Source organism: Priapulus caudatus, unplaced genomic scaffold (genome assembly GCF_000485595.1).
Source record: "Priapulus caudatus unplaced genomic scaffold, Priapulus_caudatus-5.0.1 Scaffold471, whole genome shotgun sequence".
Classification (NCBI taxonomy): Eukaryota; Metazoa; Priapulida; class Priapulimorpha; order Priapulimorphida; family Priapulidae; genus Priapulus; species Priapulus caudatus.
Genome location: NW_014577532.1, coordinates 185,460 through 194,664, shown reverse-complemented (window position 1 = coordinate 194,664; position 9,205 = coordinate 185,460). Strand labels below are relative to the sequence as shown.

Here is a 9,205-nt window from a genome sequence, read left to right as displayed (position 1 = left end):
GTGCTTGGCTCTCTTAAATCGTATGGACAAGGAGAATCACGTACGTCTCCTCGTAGAGTAACTCTGTATCTTATGCTCTTTTTTCCTCTCTCCGAGCTTAATTATACCAGTTTCCAAAATGGTCCGGGCCAACAGTGGATCAACCGGCTTCAATTATCGACCGCGACCTTTCGGCTCAGGAGGCGCGTCCCGTGTCATTACAAAAAACAACACAACAACGAACAGGGACAGACTTAGGCCCACGGCTCGCCTGGGCTATAAGCCGCCTAAGCCGGTGGTAATGTACTGACGGGCCAATGTACGGTAGACACAATACAACACACCTTCTAAAGACAACTTTATCACGTCGTGACTGTATGTGTTCTTGATTCTATTTAACGAACAATTGTAGTAATATTAGTGATATATATCATTTTGTTATTACCAGTAGTTATTTAGTATATACGGGTTTTTGTAACCAGCACCGTATTGATTGCGATTGTAATAAAATGAATGATAAATTTATACACAGTAATGTTTCTTATTTTTCTCTTGGTGTTTTATTGTTCTCTTGTTGTTACTGCGTTCAGTATCCGTATGTTAACGCTAAAATACGATATATGAATGTTGCTCATTCACTGTAACTTAAAATTTGTAATATTAGAACGGCAACATTTTTTACTTAAACTGTGTTCAAGCTGAAGTAGGCTGCGGAAAAATTACCATAGGATGTGGTAATGCTAACTCAATATAATTATAGATATGTTGGGCAGCTAAGCATAGCAATGGAAATACAGACCATGGATACGGATGGAAGATTCTAGACCAAGTGACTAGTGATTACCAGAGCTAAGAGTAATATAAGTGTAGGTAATTTAAACGAATAAATAAATAAATAAATAAATGAATAAATAAAATGAATAAATGAATGAAAGAATAAATAAATAAATAAATAAATAAAATTAATATATATTTATTTATGTATATATTTTTAGATATATTACATACACTTATATTACGCTGAGCTCTCTAGCTAAGGTACAGCTTCGTGCATGCCCTGTACCCACCAAAAGAATCATATAACGTAAAATTAAAAATCTCAAACAAGAGAGCGGAGATATACATTCACACACGCACACACGCACACATGCACATACTTTCAACACGATCTTGCGCCAACGTATAACCGGTTCGCCCTTCACGGTTACGCGACTGTATATAGCCTTGTTTAATATAATTCACGTAAATATTACACAGACGTGCCCTAGATATCTTACAGGTATTACCGCTCTCTAAATCGCTCTAGAACTAGCTAGCTCTGTCAGTAGAAATGGCCGCGCACGAACGAAGAGACATTATCGGCGCCCTTTCGACGGTGATCAGCATGTCCTGAATGCCACGCGAACTGTGCACAAAATAGCGAGACGTTTCTTCCGCGTGCTACTGCTACCGCGGCGTCCTGCGATATCAAACATAACGTGTTTGAAGCAGACACGCCTACTCGTCAGGCATTTCATCCATGCCAAACTACATTCAGGTGATTGGTAAATGTAATAATGTGTGGGCGATACAATTATCTCTAATTCCGAATTCATTATTTGTCTACATTATTACCGTCGCCGATTTCAACCCGGAACCTGTACGCGTTTTGTTAGACACCATTACAAGGCCTCCGACGAAATATATTATCAATGTCGTTTATTTGGCACACGCCCAGATGATACAATATCCATACATTAACATTAGTAGTATTAAAAGATTGATCCGAACCCGCTATGATTTTAACGTGGGTACTAACGTCATTTCTTCCACACTACTTTGCTTACTCTTCTAGTTGCGCATATTATTACAAGTCGGTGTATATAGTCTGTTTATATTGTCCGTACACATATTGTTTATGTTATAACGATGATTTGTGCATGACTCTTGTTCTGTTCATTCAGGAGGATTGCCCGTCGAGGATCAATTTAGCGAGAAATCGAGCTACTCGAATTTCACATCTTTTATGTGGCAGGGCAATACTCGAGCTAACATATCCATGTCTCTACCAATGCATCGCGACGAGCTTTGAAGCTGAAAGGAAGATCGGTGCTATGATTCACGACCTCTTTCAGACGTTTTGCGAGTCATTGATTGGCGACTCGATATGGCCTGGGGTAAGATCGTCGCCATGTTTCGCCGTACTGCAATCAATTGCCGTGGATTCCGTGAGACAGGGCCGTGCCGAATTTCTTGTCAGTCTACCGCGACATTTTGGTCGAGATTATTAGATTCCGACATTGCGTCATGGATAGCGCAGCGAGGAGGCTGGGTAATGAGAAATCTTTTTATTGCCGCCGCATGATGGCAGCATGAGTTATTACGCCGAATGTATGACGATGCGGCACAAACGCTCACAGTGGCGTCGTATTTGAGCAACGCGTACACCATGACTCATTAAATAATAAAAAAAAACGTAGCACCGTAGTCCTAAGCGAAGAAATAAATTATTGTTGAGTACTGCTCATCAGTGGGCGAATGCCAAGGGGGCGCAAGAGGCGACCCTCCCCCTATTCGGCACACGAGCGTGCGTACCGGCGCTATCACAAATCCGCACCCCTTAAAATGAAATCCTGGCTACGCGGTTGCCCCCCCCCTCCACCATCTCAAAATCGTGGATCTGCCGCTGCTGCTCACTAGTTGTAGGCTTGTGGCAACTATGGGTGCAAACGAGTTGTATTATATCGTAACGGTGTACGCGCTGAGAAGAATGTGATCATGCTACCATTTTATTCGGCGAGTGTTGTCACAATTTCAAGTCGAAGCAAAGTTACAAAAATGTGGCTGTGATGTCGTTGTGACTGGAGCCGCGGCACTGCTCACGTTCTGTCTGGTGCTCTATATCTACGAGGTCACAGCTAGTAGCGTGTTTTCCGGGCGCTGAGAGACTGCCGCTAACCTACTTAACTGTATGTTTAAAGCAATACAAATGCTGAGCATGTCTGTGTGTGTGTGTGTGTGTGCGTGCGTACGTGCGCCGCGCGTGGTGTGTGTGTATGTATGTATGTGTGTGTGTGTGTGTTGTGTGTGGTGTGTGTGTGTGTGTGTGTTGTGTGTGGTGTGTGCGTGCGTACGTGCGCGCGCGCGTGTGTGTGTGTGTATGTGTGTGTGTGTGTGTGTGTGTGTGTGTGTGTGTGTGTGTGTGTGTGTTGTGCTGTGTGTCGTTATTTGTGTGTGTGTGTGTGTGTGTGTGTGTGTGTGTGTGTGTGTGTTGTGGTGTGTGTGTGTGTCGTGGGTGTGCGTGAGTGCGACGTATTTACGTATGAGAGTGTGCATACATTATTCATAAGCCTTTACACCAATAAATTGACTACGTCACGAATTTTCCATGGGTAAAATTTGTAAAAAAAAATTGCCATGTTTTTTCATTAAAAGTAAGAACTAACGTTACTAAATATATCCTCAAACTCTCACTAGATAAAAATGTTTTTACGTTGGTTAAATTTGCAAAAATCTAGACGATTTTTGTAATTTCTGTTGTCTAACACTATTCCCCCGTACTGTTCAGATACTGGCGTCTCTCTGTTTTTCACCGGCAAATTAGGGCATATAAAGAAGGTATATATAAGCATGAAAATAAACAGAAACACTAATTGTATTTTATACATTTTATTTTGTACAAATAACACACAAATATACTACTTGATGGTGCTATAAATTCGTGACGTAATCACTTTAAGTAATTTCCAGCTCTTTGTAGGGGCTGACCTCACAGTTTATAGTGAACATATTATTCTGGAGTGGTATTGAAATTCTAACGTTTTCCTCTGCATGAAACGCTCGGATAAAAATGTTTTTACTGGTTTAACCACGAACATGGTAAATTCCTACAAAAAAACGCTCTCAGCAAGAAAATCGAAATACAATTTAGGCATAAAGTGTAATTCATTAGAAGAATGGTTTCAATGGCCTAAAATATTTTAGATGTTGAAATTCACTTGCGATATGTAATGTATAATCACGATATTGCGATTCATCCAAGTATTGCGGTATGCTAGCTTTATGTATGTTTCTCGTATATTAACATTCTCATACAGTTTTTCATACATATTGTTTGAGAAGTTATATATTATATATATTATAGAAACAACTTCGTATCATTTTATTTATAATATATGTTTAAAATTGAATAAAACACGCGTAGTTAAGCTCGTGTATGATGTATGGTATTGGTAAGCAAGAATAAAACGACTAATAACCATTGTACTCCTAAATAGTTCATGTTGCTGGGGGCCGTGGTCAGAAACAAAAAAATTAGCGCCAACATTAGTCTTACCATTAACTTTCACTCGTAAACCCCGTGACAGAAACAGGGCGTAAGGTTTACGAGGAACAAAATCGTCGCAAACTTATCTCATAAACATGGACGAGAGCTCAGACCCTCTCGTTAACTTTAATATAAAGGGTTGAAATAACACATTTCACTAACGAACTTACAACATTATAGTGATCATTATATTTTATAATAATGAATAAAATGTGTGTGTTTCGTGAAAAAACACGGTCAAAATTCATTACATTATCTTACCGCTAATAAAACAAAACCATACATTTACAAATGGGCGGTAGGGCATTTGTTCTCTTGTTCTAAAGTTTTCCACGCGTTGCCACGATTCTCGCCGTCTCGGCGTTACAGGTGGTGAGAACTTTGAGTCTTGTTGTGCAGAATTAATTCGATGACCACGTCGTTTTCATCAAATATTATTTATATGGTGGTTAGCGCATCCAGAATATGCCTAAATTACTGTGATGTACAATAAATGTGTCATTTGAATTGGAAGTTTGTGATTGGTTCTCATCCAAATGCAGCAGCTTGTGATGAAGTTCCTGGTATCGTTAAGTTTTCAATCAGCTGTATGTGTTTCTGTCAACTTGTGACCGCCCGTTCTGGCGCTAGTCTCGCAACATTAGCATCAGTCGTAAGTGGTTATCGTAGCAATTAACTTTAGTCATTAACTTTACGATGTTTCGACAACGGCCCCTGGTTTCTAGTCCACCGCGTCTCTAATGCTAGTGTCTGTGGATTCTGTGTGAGTGTCTATCGATTACATTCCTGAGACATCACGATTCGGAAAATACATTAGTGGACATCGTGAGGCACAATAAATATTCCTGGTCGCGGGCAAGATACAGGCAAACGAACAACATAATGATCGGCTGAACATAACACGTCTGCAAGCGCGATTCGCCAGCTCGTAAACAACTGAACAAACATTTAGCCTAAGTGTGAGCAACTAGTCGGCGAGTGGTAATTGTGTTTGCACTGCTATTTGAACTGTACGGATTGTATCGCTTTGATTTTGATCGGGGTTCTACGAGCGAACCGATACACATTCCGTGTCTCCATTCAAGCCACGAGACGGGGGCATGACGTCAACTTAACATGGCCGATGGACGACGGTAATTCGCAAGTTCTTGCTATTCAATCACGACTCCTACTCCCGCTCGGAAGGGCAAGCATATCGCGGTCGAGATTTGCGACGGGCGTTCTATGCGGATTCCACAGAGAACAACACTATGTGGGAGCTACAGTTAAAAAGTTGATATTTATTTCCATTAAGTAAAACCTCAAAATTTGCCGTTTTAAGAGGTCAGTTTAACTGTAGTAACTTTCAATCAGGTGAAACGCCCAAAACTGGGCGTTGATAGGTAAGCGGCCATTCATTAGAGGTGGTTGGCTAATACGGGTTTGACTGTAGGGATATAGCCTTCATTCCATACACACCACCAACGCACACGCACACACCACACACACACACAGCACACCACACACACACAGGGACATACACGCACACGCACACGCACACGCACACGACACACGCACACGCACACGCACACGCAGCCGCACACGCACCACGCACACGCCACACGCAGCACGCACACGCACAGCGGCACACGCACACGCACACGCACGCACCGCACACGCACACGCACACACACACACACAACACACACACACACAACACGCTACACACAGCACCGCACACACACACACACACACACTTCACACACACACACACACACACCTACAGACTATATTATAATATATATATATATATGATATATATATGGTCATCGCTCAGGACGTGTTCAATCATTCGAAATAACTCTTCCCCGATGCCACGGCGTTGGTGATTTCGTTCACCCGCGTGAGCCGACCTCTCCAGCTATCGCCATCGCGCCTCGCCGCAGCACTTTAGCGTTTCCTGGTAATGAAGCCGATATTCGAGCTCCGCCAGTTGCCGGCAGTTTCAACAGCGCTGTCTCGCTGCCGCCGAGTCTGCGCGTTAATGCCTGAGAGCTAGCCGACCGCTGCCGCGCACACGCATACTGCCTGCGTGCGTCCTTAAGGAGCCCGTGTCGGTAGAGCGAGGCAGGAAGCTGCGCGGGTGACGACGCTGCGATATTGTTAGTCGCAACACGAGCTGATACCGCTATCGTCACTCGGTGTGATTTAGCGTAGCTCGGTATCGCACAGCCGCCGGCGTCAGTGTCCCTATAGCAGTAGAAGCCGCCTATGATGTGCGTGGCCGCATTGCGCAGGCGCGCACGTGAAACATCCGTTGATCGGGTGCCCGTGAGCTGTGATAAGTCAGCGAGTCAATGCGTCGGCAGAAGGTAAGTCGAGTGCGTCTTTACTTTTCATCGCTGGTTTATGGGGAGTTGAAGTGTGTAGGAGACGTGGGGACATCGGGGCTTACCATTCGCGATCGCCAGTAGCGAGGTTTTTAGCATTTTTTTCACGTTTTAATCGTAAGGTCACGACGAGTGTATCGCGAGCGCGGTGTATATAGTTACTAGTAAGACAAACACGGTAAGAAAAAATAGTACGCCGCTAATTCATGAAGTAACTATTAATGCTTAAACGTAACAATTACGCTAATATCAATTAAGTAATGCTGCAACTGCCGTACGGTCTATCTGGCCGAGTAGTTCATCGCAATTGCGTTAGCTAGAGACCCTCCAGGTCAGGAGAACGGAGTTAGGCAGCAAGACGTGATTACATACTAATATCTATACGCTTTGCTACAATGTGCGTTGTTCTGTGTACATTCCCGAAATGTTGAACTAAACAGAGTAGACGTTTGTCCGCCGTTCAAACTGCTTTGCAGAAATCCAGTGGGGATCCCTTTCTAGTTGCATTCATGGTTACTGTTTAGGTTAGAGTTGGGGTTGTTTGGGGTTATGGTGATGGTGATGATGATAGCGATGGTGTACCAGGGTTTTTGTATATGTTATCATGAATATATGAATGAGAGGTGATTCCATTCCATTGCGCGTACGCCGAGCATATTATATTTGGCCTTTTTAGCGCAGCAATGTAAATGTAAAAGTGTCCAGCGCTTATAAATACTGGTATAATTCAGGTATGCCGAAGCCGTTACAGCAGCGTTACTGCATGATAGGGATTCGTCGAATGCTGTGTCATGAATATATATGATCAGCTGCTGCCAAACCTGAAATTTAACTGCAAGCGAGCTGGAGATTGTGCAAGCTCGTCTTAATCTTTAATTCATTTCAAAATTTCCAGACATTGGTTATGTAGTTGGAATCATTACAGCTATAAAAAATGCATTAGTTTGAGCTTTCGAAATATTATAATCATACTGTTTTCTAATCAACTGGCTCACAGGCACTTGAAGCGTTTCAATAAAATATAATGCTAAATAAATACGAAATCTATTTACTACCAAATTCTTAATGTTTCTATACTCTCTTTCATCTATTATTGCCGACAGTTTCCTGTAAATTCCGTCCAAATCCTACGTGCAACCATATACGCTGCCGCCAGCCATTGCTCTCGCGGCTCCACTGTTGCACGCTTACACTTATATACAGTGTTGTAGTGGTAAATTATTTTTTGGGTATACCCTCTTATACTGATAGCTCAATCCTCAAAGCAACAAGCCAACGACAAGGCGCTGCGCCGTGGTGGTGATTCACAAACACAGTGCCCCCCCCCGCCAGTGACCCAACCCTGACCAGATTTAAAGACCAGGAGATTTAAAGACTTGCAAGTGGGACTTAGAAGAAAGCTAGAAACGAGAGATTTAGAAGAGGTTAGAAGAGATTTAAAGATTTAGAGATTTAGAGATTTAGAGATTTAGAGATTTAGATCTAGATCTTTAGATCTTTAGATCTAGATCTTTAGATCTAGAGATTTAGATCTTAGAGATTTAGAGATTTAGAAGAGATTAGAAAAGGTTCGATTTAGAAGTTGGATTTAGAGTTCGATCTGGGAGTTAGAACTATAGTAAGTAATACTGTAATAATGATGTAACGTGCTGTACGTATTATAAGAGGAAACACTGTAATTCCCTTTACCCTGTTTATACCGTATTAAAGATTTAACAGTTCGGTTACCTAATTATAACTCATTGTTCCTACTCTCTATCACTTAGTTTCGTTCTCTATCTAGTATCTACGCATCGACACCACGGAACACCAATAAACTATAGCTATATCGATCTAATTTGTAGGCTGGTTTTACACGCGGCAGTGACACTTTTTATACCCCTAGACACAACTGACGAATACGGTAAACATACAGTCACGGTTCAGACGCACAGAGCAAAACTGCTACACTGGCATAGCTTGGGCGCCGCGCGCCACGTGCGCCCCGCCGGCCCTTGGAGGCGGATGCGCAATCATCAATGTCGATATACGTACGTTTGATTTGTCAAAAGTTAGTCGCGTATATGGATAGCCAACACAAATTAATTCTATGGAACACCACGCGCAGCGTATGAATGTCGACGAATATAGCCTAATTATTTTTTTTTGGTATACGTGCGTATACCCAAAAATGTCCTATTTTTTTTAATTATACGGCGTATACATAAGTATTTCCTCCACTACATCACTGCTTATATATATACTATATATATTAGTGTAAGCGTGCAACAGTGGAGCCGCCAGAGCAATGGCTGGCGTCAGCGTATATGGTTGCACGTAGGATTTGGACGGAATTTACAGGAAACTGTCGGCAATAATAGATGAAAGAGAGTATAAAAACATTAAGAATTTGGTAGTAAATAGATTTCGTATTTAGTTAGCATTATATTTTATTAAAACGCTTTAAGTGCCTGTGTGTTTAATATAATTCACGTAAATATTACACAGACGTGCCCTAGATATCTTACAGGTTATACCGCTCTCTAAATCGCTCTAGAACTAGCTAGCTCTG

At 42.1% G+C, this 9,205-nt stretch overlaps 1 long non-coding RNA gene across 1 annotated transcript in view; it reads right to left on the bottom strand.

The window, feature by feature from the left end:
• Positions 1 to 381, bottom strand: part of LOC106810771 — a 14,479-nt gene extending 14,098 nt beyond the window's left edge. The window contains exon 1 of the long non-coding RNA XR_001394061.1: positions 324 to 381. This is a non-coding gene — a long non-coding RNA (uncharacterized LOC106810771). The remainder of the gene's footprint in view (positions 1 to 323) is intronic.
• Between the last annotated feature and the right edge of the window lie 8,824 nt (positions 382 to 9,205).